This window comes from Oncorhynchus masou, unplaced genomic scaffold (genome assembly GCF_036934945.1).
Source record: "Oncorhynchus masou masou isolate Uvic2021 unplaced genomic scaffold, UVic_Omas_1.1 unplaced_scaffold_5970, whole genome shotgun sequence".
Classification (NCBI taxonomy): domain Eukaryota; kingdom Metazoa; phylum Chordata; class Actinopteri; order Salmoniformes; family Salmonidae; genus Oncorhynchus; species Oncorhynchus masou.
The window spans coordinates 6949-19633 of NW_027012394.1; the positions used below are offsets into that span (position 1 = coordinate 6949).

Consider the following 12685-nt stretch of genomic DNA (forward strand, 5'->3'; position numbering starts at 1 on the left):
TGGAACTACACACTACTGTTTTACCACGTAGCGGTGTAGCTAACAACTGGAACTACACACTACTGTTTTACCATGTAGCGGTGTAGCTAACTACTGGAACTACATACTACTGTTTTACCATGTGCGGTGTAGCTAACTACTGGAACTACACACTACTGTTATACCATGTAGCGGTGTAGCTAACTACTGGAACTACATACTACTGTTTTTGGCAAAAATAAAATATGGCCAAAGTAGGCAATAATTTCCTGTCTTTTTCGGCATGCCACCTGCCTAATTTTTATTTGAAATATTGTTTTGGGGTCTTTAACAGGCTGCAAAATGACACATTCTGTTAAGATATGAACCCAAAGTGAACTATTCTGGTAATGTGTAGTCTATGACGTTTCAGATTTAGATATGATACTTTTCACAAAGTAGTTTGGATGGAGTGAGCTTTAGTGTAGCTTAACTTATTCCGGTGTGAAGTAATTGGTAGCTTGGTAAACTATATATTCAGAGTAGCTTCAACCAACACTTCCTGTGTGCGTGCGTGCGTGTGTGTGCGTGCGTGCGTGTGTGTGCATGTGTGTGTGTGTAGATGTGTGTGTGTGCAGATGTGTGTGTGTGTGTGGGTGTGTGTGTGTGTGTGTGTGCGTGTGTGTGTGTGTAGATGTGTGTGTCTGTCACACACACCCTGAAAGAGAGGGCACCCTGGCATGTCTACCCAGCGGTGGGTGGCTCTCCTCTGGGTGTCTGGGTGCTCCTAGTGAAAGGCCAGAGCCAGCCTGCAGACGACTGTGTGTGTGTGTGTGTGTGTGTGTGTGTGTGTGTGTGTGTGTGTGTGTGTGTGTGTGTGTGTGTGTGTGTGTGTGAATGGCATCCAGGTTCTCCGGTCTCTCTCTCTGTCTGTCTGTGTGTGTGTGTGTGTGAATGGCAGCCAGGTCCTCCGGTCTCTCTCTCTCTCTCTGTGTGTGTGTGTGAATGGCATCCAGGTCCTCCGGTCTCTCTCTAAGTCTCTCTGTCTCTGTCTCTACTCCCAAGCACTCAACTCCAGTGAGTGTGTCAGAGAGAGTGTGTGCGGTGTTTGTCCGGCTCCAGACACTGTGGGAGCATGGTGGTTTGTGTGTCGCTGAGTCGGTCCCTCGGACAGCCGTGTGCGCAGACGCCGGGTGAAATCCACCTGCGCTCGGGGCAAAGCTTGATTGACGATTGACTTTGGCAGCCAGCCCTGAAAATACAGTACATGCACATTCAATCTTCAAATCAAATCACAGTTTATTGGTCACATGTGCCGAATACAACAGGTGTAGTAGACCTTACAGTGAAATGCTGAATACAACAGGTGTAGTAGACCTTACAGTGAAATGCTGAATACAACAGGTGTAGTAGACCTTACAGTGAAATGCTGAATAGAACAGGTGTAGTAGACCTTACAGTGAAATACTGAATATAACAGGTGTAGTAGACCTCACATTGAAATGCCGAATACAACAGGTGTAGTAGACCTTACAGTGAAATACTGAATACAACAGGTGTAGACCTTACAGTGAAATGCTGAATACAACAGGTGTAGTAGACCTTACAGTGAAATGCTGAATAGAACAGGTGTAGTAGACCTTACAGTGTAGTGCTGAATACAACAGGTGTAGTAGACCTTACAGTGAAATGCTGAATACAACAGGTGTAGTAGACCTTACAGTGAAATACTGAATACAACAGGTGTAGTAGACCTTACAGTGAAATGCTGAATACAACAGGTGTAGTAGACCTCACAGTGAAATACTGAATACAACAGGTGTAGTAGACCTTACAGTGAAATACTGAATACAACAGGTGTAGTAGACCTTACAGTGAAATGCTGAATACAACAGGTGTAGTAGACCTTACAGTGAAATGCCGAATACAACAGGTGTAGTAGACCTTACAGTGTAGTGCTGAATACAACAGGTGTAGTAGACCTTACAGTGTAGTGCTGAATACAACAGGTGTAGTAGACCTTACAGTGAAATGCCGAATACAACAGGTGTAGTAGACCTTACAGTGTAGTGCTGAATACAACAGGTGTAGTAGACCTTACAGTGAAATACTGAATACAACAGGTGTACACCTTACAGTGAAATACTTACTGACAAGCCCTTAACCAACAATGCAGTTTTAAGAAAATACCTATACAAAAAAAGTAAAAGATATGAATAACAAATAATTAAAGAGCAGCAGAAAATAACAATAGTGGGGCTAAATACAGGGGGTACCTGGTAATATGTACATGTAGGTAAAGTGATTATGCATAGATAATAACAGAAACCCCAAACAAAGTCTACGTTAGAAACTGGCACTCACATACATACATACACTCATACCTACCTACCTACCTACCCACCCACCCACCCACCTACATACATACATACAGTGCATTCGGATAGTATTCATATGTACATGTAGGTAAAGTGATTGTGCATAGATGATAACAGAAACCCCAAACAAAGTCTACGTTAGAAACTGGCACTCACATACATACATACCTACCCACCCACCCACCCACCCACCCACCTACCTACATACATACATACATACATACATACATACATACATACATACATACATACATACATACATACACACATACAGTGCATTCGGAAACTATTCAGACCCCTTGACTTTTTCCACATTTTGTTAAGTTACAGCCTCATTCTGAAATGGATTAAATAAAAAATGTCCTTAATCATAATACCAAATAATGACAAAGCGAAACAGATTTTTAATTAAAAATAATAATAACTTATTTACATAAGTATTCAGACCCTTTACTATTGGACACGAAATTGAACTCAGGTACATCCTGTTTCCATTGAACATCTTTGAGATTTTTCTACAACTTGATTGGAGTCCACCTGTGGTAAATTCAATTGATTGGACATGATTTGGAAAGACACACACCTGTCTATTTGAGTCTACCTGTCTATATAAGGTCCTACAGTTGACAGTGCATGTCAGAGCAAAAATCACGCCACCAGGCCGAAGGAATTGCACGTAGTTCTCCGAGACAGGGTTGTGTCGAGGCACAGATCTGGGGAAGGGTACCAAAACATTTATGCAGCATTGAACATCCCCAAGAACACAGTGGCCTCCATCATTTTTAAATGGAAGAAGCTTGGAACCACCAAGACTCTCTTCCTAGAGCTGGCCGCCCGGCCAAACTGAGCAATCAGGGAGAAGGGCCTTGGTCAGGGAGGTGACCAGAACCCGATGGTCACTCTGACAGAACTCCAGAGTTCCCCTGTGGAGATGGGAGAACCTTCCAGAAGAACAACCATCTCTGCAGCACTCCACCAATCAGGTCTTTATGGTAGAGTGGCCAGACGAAGCCACTCCTCAGTAAAAGACACATGACAGCTCACTTGAGTTTGCCAAAAGGCACCTAAAGGACTCTCAGACCATGAGAAAGTCAGTCTGAGAAATAGTTGGTGAACCAGGCGAGGCAGTCATTTGAGAAACCAAGACTGTTGAGTCTGCCGATAAGAATGCAGATTGACAGAGTCGAAAGCCTTGGCCAGGTCGATGAATACGGCTACACAGTAATGTCTCTTATCGATGGCGGTTATGATATCGTTTAGGATCTTGAGCGTCGCTGAGGTGCACCCGTGACCAGCCTCGGAAACCAGATTGCATAGCGGAGAAGGTACGGTGGGACCAAATGGTCGGTGATCTGTTTGTTAACTTGGTTTCCGAACTTGGCAGGATAGATATAGGTTTGTAACAGTTTGGGTCTAGAGTGTCTCCCCTTTGAAGAGGGGGATGACCGCGGCAGCTTTCCAATCTTTGGGTATCTCAGACGATATGAAAGAGAAGTTGAACAGGCTAGTAATAGGGGTTGCAACAATTTCAGCGGATAATTTTAGAAAGAGAGGGTCAGATTGTCTAGCCCGGCTGATTTATAGGGATCCAGATTTTGCAGCTCTTTCAGAACATCAGCTGTCTGTAGTTGGGTGAAGGAGAAGTCCTTTTCACAGCAGCTTTAGACATTGATGGTAGCCTTGAATATCATTCAAACCTCCCCTTAAGTAGCCTGAGTGCCTGTCTGTTTTGTGTGATATGTCATATGAACATGTTTGGCATGACAGTGAATGACAAGGAGTTGGCACAATAGCACAAACAGACCGACACTCAGACTACTTAAAGGAGGTTTGAATTGATATTCAAGATCTAAACGGACATGTGGATATGACATCCTGGTCCATGGGTAGCCTAACAAATCAATTCCAATTCAAGTCACTCAATTCAGGAAGTGGATACGAAATTAAAGTTGATTTAAAAAATAAATAAAAAATGAAAAGAAATCTACCTTGACATCCATGTTGAGCCACGTAAGTGGCTCCTGCCTGTGTCGTCTGCCAGGGGCTCGATGATAACCACGTTGGTCAGTATCGCTCTGTTCAGATCATGTAAACAAAATCACTCGGTAAAACTCTGTTAACAATGTAATGTATAGAAACCTACAGCATGATTATTAACTGAACCTCAAATAACCTTTATATCAAATAACCTTTATATCAAATAACCTTTGTATCAAATAACCTTTGTATCAAATAACCTTTATATCAAATACCCTTTATATCAAATACCCTTTGTATCAAATAACCATTATATCAAATAACCTTTGCAATGGCCCTTCTGTGACAGCATGAGTCATATACAGGTTTTGGTCCAAGCGCACCCTCTAACCAACTCTATGAGCCATATACAGGTTTTGGTCCAAGCGCACCCTCTAACCAACTCTATGAGCCATATACAGGTTTTGGTCCAAGCGTACCCTCTAACCAACTCTATGAGCCATATACAGGTTTTGGTCCAAGCGTACCCTCTAACCAACTCTATGAGCCATATACAGGTTTTAGTCCAAGCGTACCCTCTAACCAACTCTATGAGCCATATACAGGTTTTGGTCCAAGCGTACCCTCTAACCAACTCTATGAGCCATATACAGGTTTTGGTCCAAGCGCACGCTTTAACCAACTCTATGAGCCATATACAGGTTTTGGTCCAAGCGTGCACCTCTAACCAACTCTATGAGCCATATATACAGGGTTTAGGTCAAAGCCCACCCTCTAACCAACTCTGAGCCATATACGGGTTTTTTGGTCCAAGCGCACCCTCTAACCAACTCTATGAGCCATATACATGTTTGGTCCAAGCGTACCCTCTAACCCTCCTGAGCCATATACAGGTTTTGGTCCAAGCGTACCCTCTAACCACTCTATGAGCCATATACAGGTTTTGGTCCAAAGCGCACCCTCTAACCAACTCTATGAGCCATATACAGGTTTTGGTCCAAGCACACCCTCTAACCAACTCTATGAGCCATATACATGTTTTGGTCCAAACGCACCCTCCTAACCAACTCTAGACCCTTACAGGTTGTGGTCCAAGCGCACCCTCTAACCAACTCTATGAGCCATATACAGGTTTTGGTCCAAGCACACCTCTAACCAACTCTATAGGCCATATACATGTTTGGTCCAAGCACACCCTCTAACCAACTCTATGAGCCATATGCAGGTTGTGGTCCAAGAGCACCCTCTAACCAACTCTATGAGCCAGGCTTATCGGAGCAAAGCCGGTGTTCTTGTTACCTGTGAAGCCTTTCTGAGGAGGAAGGTCTCCAGGTGCGTGGCTGCTCCCCCCAGATAGATACATGACTCCTGTCTGGAGAAGTGTCTCCACACTCAGGAAGTCTCTCTGGCCTATCAGGTTGCCGGCTGTCTCTGCTGACACCTCGTGCGTAACCATGGTTTCCGGGCCAGCTTGCTTCCAGAACCTTCAACACAAGAGACGGACTGACATTACAATATCATTCACTGTACTACTATGTGTCCCAAATAGGACCATATTATCTATATGGGACGCTGCTTTCTCATGTCACAACTAGTCGACAGTGAACCCTAGTGGTTAGGCGTTGGACGGTAACCGAAAGGTTGCAAGATCAAATCCCGAGTAGACAAGGTACAAATCTGTTGTTCTGCCCTGAACAAGGCAGTTAACCCACTGTTCCCTAGGCTGTCATTGAAAATAAGAATTTGTTCTTAACTGACTTGCTTAGTTAAATAAATACAAAATAAATAATGCACTGTATAGGGAATAGGATGCCAGTTGGGACCGGAGGCTTTATAATGCCAGCTGAAGACACAGGATCTGCCGAAGTAGTTTGTTCTTCCCTCATCAGAATGTCACCAGACAAGTGTGATATCCTGGTGTTGTAAAGACTATCGACAATGTGTGGTGCGTGACACCATTGACTAGCAACACTGTGTGGTCCATGTCTAGAGTGACACTATCGACTACCAACACTGTGTGGTCCATGTCTAAGAGTGACACCATCGACTAGCAACACTGTGTGGTCCATGTCTAGAGTGACATATCGACTAGCAACACTGTGTGGTCCATGTCTACCAGTGACACCATCAACTAGCAACACTGTGTGGTCCATGTCTACCGTAAAACTATTGACTATCAACACTGTGTGGTCCATGTCTACTGTAACACCATTGACTATCAGCACTGTGTGGTCCATGTCTACTGTAAAACTATTGACTATCAACACTGTGGTCCATGTCTACTGTAAAACTATTGACTATTGACTATCAACACTGTGTGGTCCATGTCTACCGTAAAACTAGTGACACTATACGACTATTGACACTGTGTGGTCCATGTCTAGAGTAGACACCATCGACTATTGACACTGTATGGTCCATGTCTACTGTGACACCATCTATTGACTATCAACACTGTGTGGTCCATGTCTAGAGTGACACCATCGATAGCAACAGTGTATGGTCCATGTCTAGAGTGACACCATCGACTAGCAACACTGTATGGTCCATGTCTAGAGTGACACTATTGACTATTGATACAGTGTGTGGTCTACCTCTGCCGTACACCATTGACTTTTGACACTGTGTGGTCCATGTCTAGAGTGACACCATTGACTATCAACACTGTGTGGTCCGTCTACTGTAAAACTATTGACTATCAACACTGTGTGGTCTACGTCTACTGTAAAACTAGCGACACTATCGATTATCGACACTGTCTACTGTAAAACTATGTCTACCGCTACACTGTGTGGTCCATGTCTACCATAAAACTAGCGACACTATACGATTATCGACACTGTGTGGTCCACATCTACCATAAAACTAGCGACACTATCGACTATTGACACTGTATGGTCCACATCTACTGTAAAACTAGCGACTATTGACTATCAACACTGTGTGGTCCACATCTACCGCGACACTGTGTGGTCCACTCTACCGTAAAACTATTGACTATTGACATTTGTGTGGTCTAAGTCTACTGCCGTAAAACTATTGACTATTGACACTGTATGGTCTAAGTCTACAATAAAACTATTGACTATTGATACTGTGTGGTCTACCTCTACCGTAAAACGATTGACTTTTGACACTGTGTGGTCCTACGTCTACCGTAAAACTATTGACTATTGACATTGTGGTCCATGTCTACCGTAAAACTTTTGACTGTCAGCACTGTGTGGTCCACGTCTACCGTAAAACTATTGACTATTGACATTGTGGTCCACGTCTACCGTAAAACTATTGACTGTTGACACTGTGTGGTCTACGTCTACCGTAAAACTATCGACTATTGACACTGTGTGTTCTACGTCTACCGTAAAACTATACGACTATTGACACTGTGGCCCATGTCTGCAAGTAAAACTTCAATTCATAGCCTGGGTGGTTATTTGCTTAATTCACTGAAAACAATAGGCCCTTATTAGAGACAGGTTTCTGTTTGAGCCAGGTGTCTATTTCCTTAATGCACACAGCTTTTGCTCATTTGCATAGTTAATTCTTATCATGTACACACTGTGTCACGTTTCTTGTTTCAGTGTGCCTCTATAAAAATCTATATTATTCTCCTATTTGACCGTGCATTTTCTGCAGTTCTTAATTTCGCCACTAGAGGGTGGACTGACCAGTTCTGGGTGTCTGTAGTCCTGAAATTGTTGACTGTTGACCTAATTTTATGAAGTGATTACTGAATTACTTAAATGTCGATTACCTAATCTTTTTATCTAGTTTAAGCGTGATCTGTTTTTTTTATGCGTCTCTGCGCCAATTCGCACTTCCTCGTCTGCGGTGGAAGGTTATCAAACCATGAGACCATAACATCGGTCTTCTCAAGAAAATGTCTGTAGCGTCAGAACTCTGCACGTCAGGGGACTCGTCTGAAGTCAGTACCATCGATGTGCTTATAGTAGTAAAGGCCAAATTCAGTATTTTATCAAATTATTTTGTTATATATATTTTTTTAACAAGGGTCCTACAATTCAAAATAAAAAAGCTGAATGACCATAGTATGCCCATCATAAAACAATTCCATATTTTTAATAATTTGTCACGTTGCTTTTTCATTTATTTGTTTATCCCTTCAGAACATTCCCTATTGATCCCCGACCCCCTCCCTGTTTCCCACCCTTCCTAATGCCCCCCGCTCCCCCCACCCCGAAAATCACAGAGAAAAAAGGAAAAATAAATAAACAAAGTAATACAAATGAAATAATAATAATAATAATAGTTATTATAATAATAGCATTAATAATATAAATCGTTTTATTAGAGTTTTAGAAACACCGTTTTACAAATATTTCACAGTTTACAGACCATAATACACATACTTAGCAGGTAAATAGTATTCCAGTTGGATAATAACACGTGTATATGTAGAATAACTATCTAAAGGATGCCATAATAGTTGGAGACCAAGGAGAACAGAAGATCAATGATTTCCTAAGGGGGAGGTGTTAAGATTACACATTGACCAACAACTACCCTACTATGATGGACCAGTTAGTTACCTTGATGTTTTTGATGCTTGGGTTCCACTGGTGCATCTCCTCCACCTTCCACAGGATGTGATGTATCTCTTCTGGCGTGGCGTCTAACACAGTCTCCAGTCTGAAGACCTTCCTGTCCCCAGACAGCACTTTACTGTAGATCACATCCCCATTCTCCTAAGACGGAAAGTTACAGGGAATGTTTGTAATGTGGCATCCTTTAACAATGCCAGTTTCAGGAAGGTTTCTAATGATGTCCTGATTTTCTATAGAACACAGTTACTGAACGTTCTCTTGTGATTAGTCTTTCTACTTCATTTGGACCTGAGATTACAGAACATTTCTCTATTCCAGAGTTACAACGTTTTGGCAGTGTGGCATTTACAAAGGGAAAACCAGCCACGTCGCGGACTCTAACATCTTGCTTCCGTCAAGCTAAACACCTTCTTCATCGCAGTGGAGCAGGTGTAAAGCTTCAAGTGCCTTGGCATACACATCACCGACGATCTGAAATTTGGCTTGGCACCTAAAACCCTCACAAACTTCTATAGATGCACAATTGAGAGCATCTTGTCGGGCTGTAATCACAGCCTGGTACAGCAACTGCACGGTTCTGAACCACAGGACTCTCCAGAGGATGGTGCAGTCTGCCCAATGCATCACCGGGGGCAAACTACCTGCCCTCCAGGACACCTATAGCATCCGACGTCACAGAAAAGCCAAAAAGACCATAAAGGACAATAACCTGCCTGTTCACCCCGTTATCATCCAGAAGGCGAGGTCAGTACAGGTGCATCAAAGCTGGGACCGAGAGACTGAAAAACAGCTTCTATCTCAAGGCTTCCACCCCATTACGTAACCCTGTCCACTTTAATAATGTAACAATAGTGACTTTAAAAAATGTATATATATTTTTTTAAATTTTACCCCTTTTTCTAGTATCTACTATCTTGTCTCATCGCTACAACTCCCGTACGGCTCAGGATAGAAGAAGGTTGAAAGTCATGTGTCTTCCAATACACAACCCAACCAAGCCACACTGCTTCTTAACACAGCACCAACCAAGCCACACTGCTTCTTAACACAGCACCAACCAAGCCACACTGCTTCTCAACACAGCACCAACCAAGCCACACTGCTTCTTAACACAGCACCATCCAACCCGGAAGCCAGCCGCACCAATGTGTTCGGAGGAAACACTGTGCACCTGTCACCTTGCACTGCGCCCGGCCCGCCACAGGAGTCACTGTTGCGCGATGAGACAAGGATTTCCCTACTGGCCAAACCCTCCCTAACCCGGACAACTGTGTGTCACCCCACGGACCTCCTGGTCGTGGCTGGTTACGACAGAGCCTGGGTGCGAACCCAGAGTCTCTGGTGGCGCAGCTGGCGCTGCAGTACAGCGTCCTTAACCACTGCGCCACCCGGAAGGCCTAATAGTGACTTCTAATAATGTTTACATATTTAAATCTCATATACTGTATGCTATACTACAGTATTTCAGGCTATGCCACTCCAACGCTGTTCATCCTAATATTTATATATTCCTTTATTACATTATTTTACTTTTAGGTTTGTGTGTAAAGTGTGTATTGTTGTGAATTCTTAGATATTACTGCACTGTTGGAGCTAGACACACAAGCATTTCGCTACACCTGCAATAACATCTGCTAAATATGTGTATGTGATCAATAACATCTGTTAAATATGTGTATGTGACAAATAACATCTGTTAAATATGTGTATGTGATCAATAACATCTGTTAAATATGTGAATGTGGCAAATAACATCTGTTAAATATGTGAATGTGGCAAATAACATCTGTTAAATATGTGAATGTGACCAATAACATCTGTTAAATATGTGTATGTGACAAATAACATCTGTTAAATATGTGTATGTGACCAATAACATCTGTTAAATATGTGTATGTGACAAATAACATCTGTTAAATATGTGAATGTGACCAATAAGATCTGTTAAATATGTGTATGTGACAAATAACATCTGTTAAATATGTGAATGTGACCAATAAGATCTGTTAAATATGTGTTTATGTGACCAATAACATCTGCTAAATATGTGTATATGTGACCAATAACATCTGTTAAATATGTGTATATGTGACCAATAACATCTGTTAAATATGTGACCAATAACATCTGCTAAATATGTGAATGTGACCAATAACATCTGTTAAATATGTGTATGTGACAAATAACATCTGTTAAATATGTGAATGTGACCAATAAGATCTGTTAAATATGTGTTTATGTGACCAATAACATCTGCTAAATATGTGTATATGTGACCAATAACATCTGTTAAATATGTGTATATGTGACCAATAACATCTGTTAAATATGTGACCAATAACATCTGCTAAATATGTGTATATGTGACCAATAACATCTGCTAAATATGTGTATATGTGACCAATAACATCTGTTAAATATGTGTATATGTGACCAATAACATCTGTTTAATATGTGTATATGTGACCAATAACATCTGTTAAATATGTGTATATGTGACCAATAACATCTGTTAAATATGTGTATATGTGACCAATAACATTTCAATTTGTTTTGATATGCACATTACCGGTACAAGGTTTCCATGGTAATAGCTATTTAGATGAAGTTTTCCTAAATGTCAAAAGTAACGGAAAGAGAAGGTTTGGATATGTGGCATTAGACTGTCAGTAGATATGTGGCATTAGACTGTCAGTTGATATGTAGCATTAGACTGTCAGTAGATATGTAGCATTAGACTGTCAGTAGATATGTAGCATTAGACTGTCAGTAGATATGTGGCATTAGACTGTCAGTTGATATGTAGCATTAGACTGTCAGTTGATATGTGGCATTAGACTGTCAGTAGATATGTAGCATTAGACTGTCAGTAGATATGTAGCATTAGACTGTCAGTAGATATGTAGCATTAGACTGTCAGTAGATATGTAGCATTAGACTGTCAGTAGATATGTAGCATTAGACTGTCAGTAGATATGTAGCATTAGACTGTCAGTAGATATGTAGCATTAGACTGTCAGTAGATATGTAGCATTAGACTGTCAGTAGATATGTAGCATTAGACTGTCAGTAGATATGTAGCATTAGACTGTCAGTAGATATGTGGCATTAGACTGTCAGTAGATATGTGGCATTAGACTGTCAGTAGATATGTAGCATTAGACTGTCAGTAGATATGTAGCATTAGACTGTCAGTAGATATGTGGCATTAGACTGTCAGTAGATATGTAGCATTAGACTGTCAGTAGATATGTGGCATTAGACTGTCAGTAGATATGTAGCATTAGACTGTCAGTAGATATGTAGCATTAGACTGTCAGTAGATATGTAGCATTAGACTGTCAGTAGATATGTAGCATTAGACTGTCAGTAGATATGTAGCATTAGACTGTCAGTAGATATGTGGCATTAGACTGTCAGTAGATATGTGGCATTAGACTGTCAGTAGATATGTAGCATTAGACTGTCAGTAGATATGTAGCATTAGACTGTCAGTAGATATGTAGCATTAGACTGTCAGTAGATATGTGGCATTAGACTGTCAGTAGATATGTGGCATTAGACTGTCAGTAGATATGTAGCATTAGACTGTCAGTAGATATGTAGCATTAGACTGTCAGTAGATATGTAGGCAAAAGGTTTCCTACTTCACTAAATTGAATCCACAAGCCGTAAGTTGCTTTGGATAAGAACGTCTGATAATTGACTAAAATGTAAAATTTTAGAAAGTTTGAAATTGTGGCAACAGTACGCAGCACAAAGTGCCCATGTCAATTACACTTGAAGGGTTTTGAAGACAGAATA

At 41.4% G+C, this 12685-nt stretch overlaps 1 pseudogene; it reads right to left on the reverse strand.

The window, feature by feature from the left end:
• Nucleotides 1–1012: 1012 nt before the first annotated feature.
• LOC135536339 (steroidogenic acute regulatory protein, mitochondrial-like) lies at nt 1013–9297 on the reverse strand (annotated as a pseudogene).
• Between the last annotated feature and the right edge of the window lie 3388 nt (nt 9298–12685).